The following is a 14280-nucleotide window of genomic DNA, read 5'->3' as shown; positions in this document are numbered from 1 at the left end:
AAAAAAAAAAAAAAAAAAAAAAAAAAAAATCTGAACAGACATCACCGAAGAAGATACATGAACAAGCACATGAAAAGATGATCAACATCATTAAGGAAATGTAAATTAAAACTAAAATAAGGTACTACTACATAGCCATAAGAGTGGACAAAATTAAATGGGCTGACAATAACAAGTTTTGAAGAAAATGTGGATGAATTAGAACGCTCCTACATTGCTGGTTAAACTGCAAAATGGTAAAACCACACTGGAATACACTTAGCAGTCTCTTAAAGTTAAACATACCATATGATCCAGCCATATCATTCCTGTGTCTTTACTCATCAGTAAAAAAAGCATGTGTCCAAAGGTTTGTACACTTGTATACCAATGTTCACAATGGTTTTATTTGTACACCCAAGAAATAGAAACAATCCAAATGTTTATCAAGAGAAGAATGAATATACAAACTGTGGTAAACTCATACAACGAAATATTAGTCAGCAATATAAAGGGACATCCAAAGGGACATCCAACTAGCAATAGCGGCAACTTCCCCAGCTTGATAAAGGACATCTACAAAACAAAACACTCACAGCCAGTATCATACTTAATGTCAAGAAACTAGAATCTTTCCAGTTAAGATTAGAAATAGGCAAGGATTTTCCCCTCACTACTCCTTTTTCAACAGCATACTAGAAGCTCTTACTAAAGTAATAAGAAAAGGCAAGTCATAAACGTATACTGATTACTAAGGAAGAAATAAAACTGTCATTGTTTGTGGGTGATGAAAAAACTCCTGGAGCTAATAATCAATTATAGCAAGGTTACAGAATGCAAAGTTAAAAAAAAAAAAAAAAAAAAGTCAATCACTTTCTTATGTACCAGTAATGATCAAGTGGAATTGGAAGTTAAAAACACAGTCCCATTTACATAGCACCCAAAACAATAAAATGCTTAGGTATAAATCTAAGAAAATATGTGTAAGATCTACCTGCAGAAAACTATACAATTCTGAGAAAATAAAATAACTAAATGGAGTGATATTTCATGTTCTTGAATAGGAAGACTCAATATTGTCAAGATGTTAGTTCTTCCCAACTTGATCTACAGATTCAACATTCCAATCAAAATCTCAGCTAGCAACAAACTGATCCTAAAATGTATATGGAGAGACAAAAGACCCGGCATAGTCAACACAATGTTGAAGAACAAAGTCAGAGGACTTACATTATCTGACTTCGAGACTTACCATAAAGTTACTGTGATCAAGACCATGTGGTACTGGCTAAAGAACAGACAGGTCAGTGGAACAGAATCGAGTCCCAAAACAGACTCATATAGTCTTTATATGTTAACTTTGATTTTTAACAAAAGACCAAAGTCAATGTAATAAAGAAAAGATCTTTTCAACAAATGATGCTGGAACAACCAGAGATCCACAAACAAATAAATAATTCTAGACACAGATTTTATATCCTTCACAAAAATTAACTTGAAATAGATAATAAACCTAAGTATAAAATGCAAAACTATAAAAACCCTAGAGGACAACAGAGCAAAAAAAACTAGATGACCTTAGATATGACAATAATGTTTTAGATGCAACACCAAAGGCATGATCCATAAAAGAAACTCTTGATAAGCTAGGCTGCTCTGCAAAACACACTATAAAGAGAATAAAAAGACAAGTCATGCTTAAAGTTACTGATCTTGAATTATAGCAGCATCGACCAGCTTTCAGCTGCCTGAGTGGAGGCGTGAAGAAGGCACAGAGCAAGATTTAACCTGGGTTGGACATTTTACCAGGCATGCACAATTTAAAAGAGAAACAGGCAAGGGAGTTGATGGTGTAGACAAATAAGTGGTTTTAATGATGGATTATGAACTTTAAGTTGGTCAAGAAGTGGGGGAGGAGGAAGTAGGATGAAAGGGTTATAGAAACCAATATAGCTAACCAATTATTGCAAATGAGGTACTAAGTGGGATGAGGTGGAAAATGGGAGATGATGGGTGGATAGTGGGAAAGTTAATTTCTCTGGACTCAGTCTTAATGTTTATAAAATGGCTCATCACCTTAAAATTGTACATTCTTGAAAACTGTCAAAAAGCTTTTATATATACCATTTCTATTGATCTCCACATCCAAACCCTTGCCCCTAAAAAATCACCCTGTTAGGCGCAGGTAATTTTTTTTTTTCCATATGACGGATCAAGAATCAAAAAGGTCAAGACTTACCCTGGGTCATATAAATAATAAGGGACAGTATCATTTCCATAGTCCAGAGGATCAAGGAAGACTTTGCTAGATGTGACATTTAAGCTATCCCTTGAAGGCTCATATTTTCATAGGCTGAGAAGACCATTCCATGCTAAGCAAAGATTCAGTATGAGGCCAAAATATGTAAGTACAAATAAGGCTAAAAGCAAGGCTGAATACAAAATGGGAAAGGACAGTAATCTGAAATGGCACAAATTACTAGAACTAAAGTTTTGTAATTATTCTCTGGCACATTGCTTAGCATTTTCTAAAACAGTACTGTCTCAGTCACTAGCCACATGTGGCTATTTAAATTTAAATTAAATTAGGTTTTCAGTTATAAGCCATATTTCAAGTACTCCTTAGCTAGTGACAATCATACTGAACAGTATAGCTACATTACCTTTGCATCACTGCAGAAAGTTCTAGATAACACAATTCTAGAATAGAAATTCAATAAAAGTCAACTTCCTTTCTAAATAAAGGTTTACAGGTTTCTATGAAGCTAAAAAATTCAGCTTCAAATAATTTTTAAAAGTTTACATTTCTATAATTACATATAACCAATATACTGAATAACAGATACAGAAAATAGCAAATTTCTACAAAAATATTTCATACACATTAATACTAACTATAAAGTTAATCCTACTGTATCATGGTATTTTTAATAATCTTTCAGTAGCAATTTCAAGCTTTTATAAAATGTTCTTTCTAAAATGGGGTTTTCATCATCTATTCTCAAACAATTGCTATGTTTTAATTTCAAATAAGGACACTATCTTGATTTAACCACGTTAAGTAAGGGTTTTCTTTGGTTGAATTTACTGTATGGGTGAAAGCACAATTTCTTCATATTTTCAGAAGAGAAGCACAAAACTTTATAACAGGAAGAGACCTTAGAAGGTATCTGATATAACCTCATTTTACAGAGATAGTGATCTGCTGTTATTACATGACTAGTTAGTGGCAAAAACATAGATAAGCAGCAGCCTCCTGGCTTTCAGCAGTTATCTTCCCAACTCCCTCATGTTAAGCACAATATGAGTAAAACTGAATGTTTTATAGAAAGAAAATCTAGAAGAGCTACTAGTCACGACATTCAAAATCTCAATGATTTTCAAATTACAAAGGTAGAGAGGTATTGCAGTTCTTAAACCAAGCACTACGGCCAAAAAAATGCAGAGGCAGAGTTTTCATAGCAATTATTCAGATTCTACTCTTTTCATTCCCACTTCAACCTGTGAAACTGTTGCAATTTTAAAATACTAATGAATTATTTTCAGAATAATTTTAAAATGTTTTTTAAAAAGTCTTAAAGTTAGTTTAAATTACTATTTAAATATTTAAATGAGTTTTAATCCTAATAAAATATATTCCCAAAAGTATCACAAAAATTATAGTACAGGATGAGTATCCCTTATCTGAAATGCTTAGGACAAGATGTGTTTCAAATTTCGGGTGTCTTTTTTTTTTTTTTTTTAATTTTGAAGTATTTACATATACATGATGAGATATCTTGGGAATAGGACCAAAGCCTAAACACAAAATTCATTTATGGCTGGGTGCGGTGGCTCATGCCTGTAATCCCAACACTTTCGGAGGCCGAGGCAGGTGGATAACAAGGTCAGGAGATCGAGACCATCCTGGCTAACATGGTGAAACTCCATCTCTACTAAAAATACAAAAAAAATTAGCCGGGCGTGGTGGCAGGCGCCTGTAGTCCCAGCTACTCGGGAGGCTGAGGCAGGAGAATGGTGTGAACCTGGGAGGCGGAGCTTGCAGTGAGCCGAGATCACTCCACTGCACTCCAGCCTGGGCGACTGAGCAAGACTCCGTCTCAGAAAAAAACAAACAAACAAACAAAAAATTCATTTATGTTTCATATACACCTTACACATATAGCTTGAAAGTAATTTTACACAGTATTTTTTAAAATTTTGTGCATGAAAGCAAGCTTGTGTGCACTGAACCATCAGAGAACAAAGGTGTAGCTGTGGAAAGTTTCAAATTTTAGAGCATTTCAAATTTTATGAACTTGTAAATATCTTCTTAGAAGTTGACAATGTAAGGAACTAGCACGTTAAAGACAAAAATCTACCAATTCTCATAAACGATAGCCTTCTTTAATGGTCCAGGTAATGATTTGCATACAACATGTCAACCTTCATTAATAATCCAAAAATCTCAAACTTGGTGTTTTAAAGGAAGCACCTCTAAACAATTACATATGGCTTATCGTTCAGTAATACACGTACTTCTAAGACCTAAGAATGAGAAAACTGTAGATGAGTAACAGAATGGAATTAAAAAAGCAAGAACTTTGGAGTTGGACTAACCCAGATTCAAGAACAGTGTGACTCTGGGTCTTTGAGCTGTTTTATCACCTATAAAATAGGACTATTATCACCTAATTAACAAGGTCTCAGTAAAATTTAAAAGGAAGCACTCAAACATGGAAATAGGTACTAACTAAACACTAACAGAAGCAGCACTAGAATTGTTTGAGTTCCAGTTAAAACTAAAGCCTGATTCAGTAGTGGCACTAATCTACAAGGCTATATGATTTCTGCCCTGCTCCCCCAACCCCAGCAACACTAGCAGCTAAGAGGTAAGCACAGAGAATGTATAGAGCCAGACTAATCCACTGTTAGATTTTGCAAAGCTGGTGTGACTGCAAATTTTTGTTTGAGACACTTAGAGACACTCCAAGACAACTGAAGGTTAAGAAAAGAGAGTGCTTATATAGATAAAATATAGGATGCATAGCACATATTAAGTGTTCAAATATTTATTGAGTTTCACTGACAGAATATAAAGTATTAATACTATGTTCTACAACACAGAAGATAATATAGCTACAACTTCTAAGAACTGATAATCTAAAAAAGAAAATAAGACATACAAGGCAATGAACAGTATGGCTACAGCGACCACGTAATTTGTTAACCAAGCCAAAATATTGTTTAGAGAAACATTATTAATAATTTTACCACAATAGTTGTAAACCTAGATATTCCAAGGCAAACGGGGACATACTATCCTTATGAGAGCCTCCTAGATAAGAGTACAAACTTAAAAAGATACTTACGAAAAGGAATGAGAGAAGTGTGTAGAGTAAGAAAAGCTACATCTAGAAAGTAACATTTTCTTTCAGCTACCACTAAACTAGTGACTCTAATTTTGTCTGGGTAAGCTGTAGGAGATCAGAAGCATTTATGCTGGATGTTAGGTGAGGCAGGATTTTCCAGGCAGGGTAAAGGCACTAAAGGAAAAACAAAAGCAGAGAGACTCACAGAAACAGAAAAATACAAGGAAAGTTTATGAAAGTCAGAAAAATCCAAGTATCAGTAACAAAATGACCGGAGATAAGGCCAGAAAGGCAAGGTCTTAATTAAGTTTGTTTGCTCAGCCATTTTTTTTTTTAAACTAATATTTATTTAACAACCTACCTGTATGGGCCAGACATTTATGCTGAGGAAGGACAAAGGAGATGAAGCACGCTCCTTACCTTGGGGAGCTTAAAGTGTAATCAGGAGGAGAAACAGAACATTGGTGGTTGAAAATGCAGGAAGTCAAAAAATTAGCAAGAGTAAATAGGAAAACTGGTCTAACAGTTCTACTGTACTGGAAAAAAAAAGAGAGCACAGATGCAGAAAGAGTAATTAGGTGAAATGAACCTGTTATCTTATTTGGAAAAAGGAGTCTCTGAAGATGCAATTAAGTTAAAGATCTCAGGATGAGATGACAGTGGATTATCCAGGTAGATCCCAAATCCAATGACATGTGTCCTTACAGAAAATACACAGAGTGAAGTCAGAGAGATGAGAAGGCCAGGAAAAGACTGGAGTTATGCAGCCACAAGCCAAGGAATGTCTGTAGCCACCGAAGCTGAAAGAAGCACAGAACAAAATCTCCCTTAGAGCCTCTGGAAGGAACACAGCTTGATTTTGAAATAGTATGCATAGCACAAATTACAGACTTCTGTGCTCCAGAACTGTGTGAGAATATATTTAAGTCACTAGTTTATGATAATGTGTTACAGAGGCCCTAGGAAACTAGTATGAGAAACTACTGCACTAAATTTGGCATAGTACCCACAACAACAGTAGTGATAACATGAACAAAAACAGAGAAGATGTTCAGACTTGCACTCTGCTCAAAGGTCCTAGAATCAGTGTTAGTTTAGATGTATTTTTTTCTTCTCTGTTCTAAATCCAGATAACTTTACAGATTAAAAGCAAAGAAAAGGACAATTATAAACTCAATAGGTTTCACCTTCCTCATCTAGAAAAGGAAGAATCTAGACTAGAAAAGTGGTTTTCTAATTGATCTCCATGTTTAATTCTAGTAATGTAACTCAAGGAAGAGGTGGGGGAAAGTACCACACAAGAGAATTTCAAAGCACAAGGCTTACAGCTTCTATCAGAGCAGCTTCACTTTTATACATGTAAAATTTTTATATATGTCTATTAGTCCATTTTCACGCTGCTGATAAAGACATACTTGAGACTGGACAATTTACAAAAGGAAGAGGTTTAATGGAGAACTCACAGTTCCACAGGACTGGAGAAGCCTCAAAATCAGAGAGGAAGGCAAGGAGTAAAGTCACATCTTACATGGATGGCAGTAGGCATAGAGAGCTTGTGCAAGGAATCTCCCCTTTTTAAAACCATCAGATCTTGTGAGACTTATTCACTACCATGAGAACAGCACAGGCAAGACCTGCCCCCATGATTTAATTACCTCCCACCAGGTCCCTCCCACAACATGTAGGAAATTCAAGATGAGATTTGGGTGGGGACACAGCCAAACCATATCATTCAATGTCTGGCCCCTCCCAAATCTCATGTCCTCCCATTTCGAAACCAATCATGCCTTCCCAACAGTCCCCCAAAGCCTTAACTCATTTCAGCATTAACTCAAAAGTCCACAGTCCAAAGTCTCATTTGAGACAAGGCAAATCCCTTCTGCCTATGAGCCTGTAAAATCAAAAGCAAGTTAGTTACTTCCTAGGTACAATGCAGGTACAGCTAATGGATAAATACAGCCATTCCAAATGAAAGATACTGGCCAAAACAAAGGGGCTACAGGCCCCATGCAAGTCCAAAATCCATTGGGGCAGGCAAATATTTTTAAAGCTCCAAAATGATCTCCTTTGACTATATGTCTCACATTCAGATCACGATGATACAAGAGATGGGTTCCCATGGTCTCGGGAATCTCTGCCCCTGTGGCATTGCAGGGTACAGCCTCCCTCGCGGCTTTCACGGGCTGGCATTGAATGTCTGCAGTTTTTCCAAGTGAACAGTGCAAGCTGTCAGTGGATCTACAGTTCTGGGGTCTGAAGGACAGTGGCCCTCTTCTCACAGCTCCACTAGGTGGTATCCCAGTACGGACTCTGTGGGGGAGATCCAACCCCACATTTCCCTTCTGCACTGCCCTAACAGAGATTCTCCGTGAGGGCCCCAACCCAGCAACAAACATTTGCCTGGGCATCCAGGCCTTTCCATACATCTTCTGAAATCTAGGTGGAGGTTCCTAAACCCGAATTCTTGATTTAGGAGGTTCCTAAACCGAAATCTGTGCACCCACAGGCTCAACAACACGTGGAAGCTGCCAAAGCTTGAGGCTTCCACCCTCTGAAGCAACAGCCTGAGCTGTACCTTGGCCACTTTTAGTCATGGCTGGAGCGGCTGGGACACAGGATACTAAGTCCTAGACTGCATATAGCAGAGGGACCCTGGGCCCAGCCCACGAAACCATTTTTCTTCCTAAACCTCCAGGCCTGTGATGGGAGAGAGGGGCTGCTGTAGAGGTCTCTGACATGGCCTGGAGACATTTTCCCCATTATCTGGATGATTAACATTTGGCTCATCATTACTTAAGCAAATGTCTGCAGCCAGCTTGAATTTCTCCTCAGAAAATGGGATTTTCTTGTCTATCATATTGTCAAGCTGCAAATTTTCCAAACTTGCATGGTCTGTTTTCCTTTTAAAACGAAATGCCTTTAATAGCACCCAAGTCACCTCTTGAATGCTTTGCTGCCTAGAAATTTCTTCCACCATACTCTAAATCAACTCTCTCAACCTCAAAGTTCCACAAATCTCTAGGGTAGGGGCAAAATGCTGCCAGAATCTTTGCAGAAACATGACAAGAGTCACCTTTGCTCCAGTTTCCAACAGGTTCCTCATCTCCATCTGAGACCACCTCAGCCTGGATTTTACTGTCCATATCATTATCAGCATTTTGGGCAAAACCATTCAACAAGTCTCTAGGAAGTTTCAAACTTTTCCACATTTTCCTGTCTTCTTCTGAGCCCTCCAAACTGTTTCAACCTCTGCCTGTTACCCAGTTCCAAAGTCACTTCCACATTTTCAGGTATCTTTTCAGTAATGCCCCACTCTACTGACACCAACTTACTGTACTAAGTTTGTTTTCACGGTGCTGATAAAGACATACCCGAGACTGAGCAATTTACAAAGGAAAGAGGCTTAATGGAGAACTCACAGTTCCAGGTGGCCCAGGAAGCCTCACAAATCACAGTGGAAGGCAACAAGGAGCAAATCACATCTTACATGGATGGCTACAGGCATAGAGAGCTTGTGCAGAGAAACTCTCCATTGTAAAACCATCAGATCTCATGAGACTTACTCACTACCACAAGGAGATCACAGGAAAGACCTGCCCCCATGATTCAATTACCTCCCATTGGGTCCCTCTCACAACACATGGGAATTCAAGATGAGATTCGGGTCAGTGACTATTGTCTTTTGTGTACTAATGAGTTAACATAGCAAGCATAATGGTTATCCTTGAAAAAAAGCATTCCTGCAAAATTAGCCCTTAACTGGCATTGGTAAACTTAGATTTGGGGAGGGTTTCTACTATTAACTGATGATAGTTCACTCTTCGTTCAAATATGGTTTATGCTGAATAACTACTTTCCTTCTAGGAGTCTGGAATTTGGGTATATGTTAGGCAGGGAGTACCCTCATGATCAGCCCCAAATGAAAACCCTGTTCACTGGGTCACTAGTCTCTAAAGAGTTTCTGTGTTGGTAACATTTCATAAATGTCACAACTTGTTCCTGAGGGAACTGAATCCACCTTGTGTGACTCTGGAAAAGGACTGTGGAATCTTGTTCCTGGTTTTTCCAAGACTTTGCCTCAGGCCCCATTGCTGACTGTGCTTGGTATCCTTTATATGTCATAAATCACAGCCTTGCTTATGACTCTTCTGAGTCCTATAAGGCCCCAGAGAATTACTGAATCTGAGGGTAGTCTTGGTGATCTTTTAACGTATATTTTATGAAAGACAGCATCAAATAACTCCTCATAGCACTGAGGAAAAAGCACAGAAAGGCAAAAAGCAATACAAAAAAGTAAGACTCCGAATATTAAAAATAGGAGTACCTTAAATATTATCCACTTATATTTCCATTTTCATGCATGCACACAAATTATGATGATTTTTAAAATTATGCCTATGGGTGAAATATTGACAAGTATAAAAGTATAGTAAACATGAAATAAGTCAATACACATAAAATAAAAATTACAAGTGATATAAAATTATTGTTTTGTCTTTTCCTTCCTTTTTTGAAAAGCAACTTTAGGTTCCTTTTTTTTTCATCAACTCCAAGATGAAGATTTCACCCCCAATGTCTCTAAATTAGAAACATAGGTGGTCTGTGTATATGCAAACTTGTTTATTATTCATAGTGGCATGACTGATAGTATGCAACATTTACGACCTATGACTTTTAAGTCAATGAGAATCCTATGTTCCACTAATTTCTTCTGGTATGATGAGGACAGCACCAGAATGAAAACTTACAGAATGGCTATTAGAGCCTTGTAAGAAAAATCTCAGTGACTATTGTCTTTTGTGTACTAATGAGTTAACATAGTAAGCATAATGGCTATCCTTGAAAAAAAGCATTCCTGCAAAATTCCTTGTACGAAATAAAAGTATAGTAAATATAAGTCAATATATATAAAATAAAAATTATAAGTGATACAAAAGTATTGTCAGTTTGTTCTGTTGTCTTTTCCTTTCCTTAATAAAATCATAATATCTTTTAATCAATGACAATTTATATCCAATGAAATAAAGTAACTGTCACATTTTGATATCCTAAAGCAGTAGATCAGCATCTACAGAATAAGTGTTTCACATAAGTGACAAGTCAATGCAAGTTATGACACACTAAAAACAGACTAAGAGAGGTTTTAAAACAATTGTTTACATTGTTTTTACATTCCATCCACTATCTAAATATTTAAATGTTTTAGTTACATGAATTAATATGTATAACTCTCAAAGTTTCTAGAAAGGCAATAATATAAACATTTTTTCATTTCATTTGGTTTAAGAGATACATAAGGCCAGGCACGGTGGTTCATGCCTGTAATCCCAGCACTTTGGGAGGCAGAGGCAGGCAGATCACCTGAGGTTAGGAGTTTGAGGCCAGCCTGGCTAACATGGCGAAACCCCGTTTCTAATTTAAAAAAAATTATCTGGGCGTGGTGGCACGTGCCTGTAATCCCAGTTACTTAGGAGGCTGGGACAAGAGAACCGCTTGAACCTGGAAGGCGGAGGTTGCAGTGAGCTGAGATCACGCCATTGCACTCCAGCTTAGGCAACATTGGGCAACAAGAGCGAAACTCCGTCTCAAAAAAAAAAAAAAAATCAAAAAACCACACACATAATACTTAGCTTCTAATCTTGTGCATGAACACCTTTAAAATACGTTCACACTATGGAAATGTGTACATTATCAATGTATTGCCTCTCAGCTCCAAATGCATCCTTCCGTATATGCTCTGTGATAAAATGGAATTCCTTTAAGCATTTCTCCTTTAATGTGAACAGTGTTGCATTGTCTTGGGAGAGGGGACTGAAAAGATATTGCAGGAGGAAGAGTCTGTTAGAACTAATACAACAGTTCATCAGGGGTGAAGGATACAAGATCAACACACAAAATTCAACTGCATTTCTAAAGACTAGGAATAAACAATCCAAAAATGAAATTAAGAAAGCAATGCCACTGACAATACCAACAAAAGTAAATATGAAAAAAATTCAACAATGTAAAGCTTACACTGAAAATTATGAAACCATGTTAAAATAAATTAAAGAAAGCCTAAATAAATGTAAACTTATCCTATGTTCATGTATCAACAGACTTAATACTGTTAAAATGGCAACAGTCTCCAAATTAATCTACAGATTCAACATACTCTCTTATCCAAATCCTACCTGGCACAATTGCTGAAATTGACAAATTAAACCTGAAATTTATATGGAAACCAAAGAGTCTAGTAATAACCAAACAAACTTGAAAAAACAAAATTGGAGGACGAACACTGTCCAATTTCAAGACTCTCTTCAAAACTACAGTGATTAAAACTGTATGACTGAAACTAATCAAAACTGTGTGACACTAGAATAAGAAGACCTATGAATCAACAGAACAGTACTGAGTCCAGAAATAAACCATCACATTTATCATCAATTTATTTTCTAAGAGTACCAAGTCAATTCAATGGGGGAAGAATAATCTTTTCAACAAATGTTCCTGCAACAACTAGATATCCATATTAAAAAATGATGTTAGACTCTTTCCTTCCACCATACACAAAATTTATTTCAAAATGTATCATAGAGCTGAATATAAGAGGTAAAACTAAAAAACTCACCATCAATCTGACTAGTACTATAATTACTAAAATGTTAAATCTGTAATTAAAAATCCTTCCCTTAAAAATAAAACTACATGCTCAGATGAATTCTGCAAAACAAAGAAAAAAATTATCATTCTTAAACTCTTACACAAGACAAAAAAAAAAAAAGATGAACACTTCCCAACTTTTTAATGAGTCCAGCATAGTCTTGACACCAAAAGATGGCAAAAGCATTTTAAGAAAGAAAAATTTGAGGCCAATGCAATTCATTAACATAGGTGGAAAAAAAATAAAACAGCAAATAGAATCCAGTGATATAATAAAGGATATATTCATCAAAAACAAACTGAGATTACTCCAGAAACACAATAATGGTTTAATATTTTTATAAATACTAGAGTGTATAAAATATACACCATCAGTAGAGCTGTATAGCAGAAGCATGTTGGGCCCATAGGACATAATTTACCACATTATTTTAAAAATGGGGAAAAAAATCATATCCTCAACTTTAAGATAAAACATTTGATAAAATTAAGTACCCAGTCACGATAAAAATTCTTGGAAAAAATGGGAACAAAAAGAAACTTCCTGCTTTAGTCCATTTTGTGTTGTAATGAAGGAATACCTGAGAATGGGTAATTTATAAAGAAAAAAGGCTTATTTGGCTCACAATTCTGATACCTGAAAAAGTTTAGGACTGGGTATCTGATGAGAGCCTTAGGACACTTTTACTCATGCAGAAGGCAAAGGACAGATGGTGTGTGCAGAGATCACATGGCAAGAGGAGAAGTAACAAAGTTAGAGAGGAGGTGCCAGACTCTTTTTAATAACCAGCTCTTGCAGGAATTAATAAGAGTGAGAACTCACTCATCTCCCTCTACCACCCGAGGGAGGGCATTACTCAGGGATCTGCCCTGCAACACAAACACCTTCCAACAGACCCTACCTCCAACCCTGAGGATCACGTTTCAACATGAGGCTTGGCAGAGTCAAACATTCAAAACTATAGTACCTCCCTAACCTGAGAAAAAGGCTTCTTCTGCCAGGCACAGTGGCTCACACCTGTAATCCCAACACTTTGGGAGGCTGAGGCAGGTGGACTGCTTGAGGTCAGGAGTTCAAGACAAGCCTGCCCAACATGGTGAAATGCCGTCTCTACTAAAAACACAAAAATTTTCCGGGCATGATGGCGGGCGCCTGTAATCCCAGCTACTCAGGAGACTGAGGCAGGAGAATCACTTGAACCCGGGAGTCTTAAGTTACAGTGAGCTGGGATAGTGCCATTGCACTCCAGCCTGGGCAACAGAAGATGACTCTGACTCAAAATTAAAAAAAAAAAAAAAAATTAAAATTAATTTTTAAAAGGCTGTTTTTTTTTTTTTTTTTAATTTTATTTATTATTTTTTTGAGACAGAGTCTGACTCTGTTGCTCAGGCTAGAGATCAGTCTTTGTCCTCCTCACCCTCCAAAAATAAAAAATAATAAGAGAGTCAAGCACTTGAGACTTTCATCAGCCTGGCAAATAAAGTTTGCAGCAAATAGAAGTCCTACTATTGATAGGACTTTTGTAAAGAAAAGAAATTTGATAAGACAAATTTCTTTACAGGAAACAAGCTACACAGAGGCACTACCAGGATAAATAAGACCCTGTCCCTGCGTCCAAGATGCTGGCAGTCTCATGGAAAGACAGGCAAGGAAACCTAGGATCATAATTAAGGTGAAAATGTGTCAACAGAGATCAAAAACAGGATGCTAAGAAATCGCAGGGGAGGGGCTCCAAACTCACTTGAGTTGGAAAGAAAATTGATAAAGAAAGAAAATTGACAAGACAAAAAGTACATAGGATAACCCAATTACTGTGTTGTTGGGTAATTTATAAGATTGACCTCCAACTTCACTGATGTAAAATCCTATTGGAAATATGAGGGCAGCCATACAGAAAAGCATCATTCCAGTGAATGCTATCCGTTGAACATATATTGTAGCTTCTCTTCCCCAGGGGGAAGCTACCAGCAAACCGCATGTGACAGTCAAATGATTCCCATGAGAAAAAACAGCATGGTGACCCACTCCAGGGGAAGCCGGGGAGGGGTGCACATCCCCTCTCGTCCATGGATGGTTTGACACTGTCCCACGAGGCCCACAGTGAGTGCTCCCACAGACTCCCTGGTGTCGAGCCAGTCTGGGTTGGTGATGCTGGTGATGGCGACGATATTGGCAGCCAGAAAGAGACATCCTGAGATAATGGTCAATTTATCATCTCCCTGCCCTGCTCCACCTACTCTCCAAGCCCCGGGCAGGCAGTGGCCTCACACCTCCCACCCCATGGGCAGCCTCTGGGACCCGGAG

At 37.4% G+C, this 14280-nt stretch overlaps 1 protein-coding gene and 1 pseudogene across 1 annotated transcript in view; both read right to left on the bottom strand.

The window, feature by feature from the left end:
• PVRL3 (poliovirus receptor-related 3) overlaps nt 1-14280 on the bottom strand; it is a 123454-nt gene that overhangs the window by 97083 nt on the left and 12091 nt on the right. The gene's annotated exons all lie outside the window — the stretch shown is intronic.
• The window catches only part of LOC105534554, a 3839-nt pseudogene continuing 2948 nt past the window's right edge, over nt 13390-14280 (bottom strand).

The sequence above is a fragment of the Mandrillus leucophaeus genome, unplaced genomic scaffold, assembly GCF_000951045.1.
Source record: "Mandrillus leucophaeus isolate KB7577 unplaced genomic scaffold, Mleu.le_1.0 Scaffold1365, whole genome shotgun sequence".
NCBI classification, from domain to species: Eukaryota; Metazoa; Chordata; class Mammalia; order Primates; family Cercopithecidae; genus Mandrillus; species Mandrillus leucophaeus.
The sequence above is the reverse complement of the archived record's forward strand: the minus strand, read 5'-3'. Positions and strand labels throughout refer to the sequence as shown.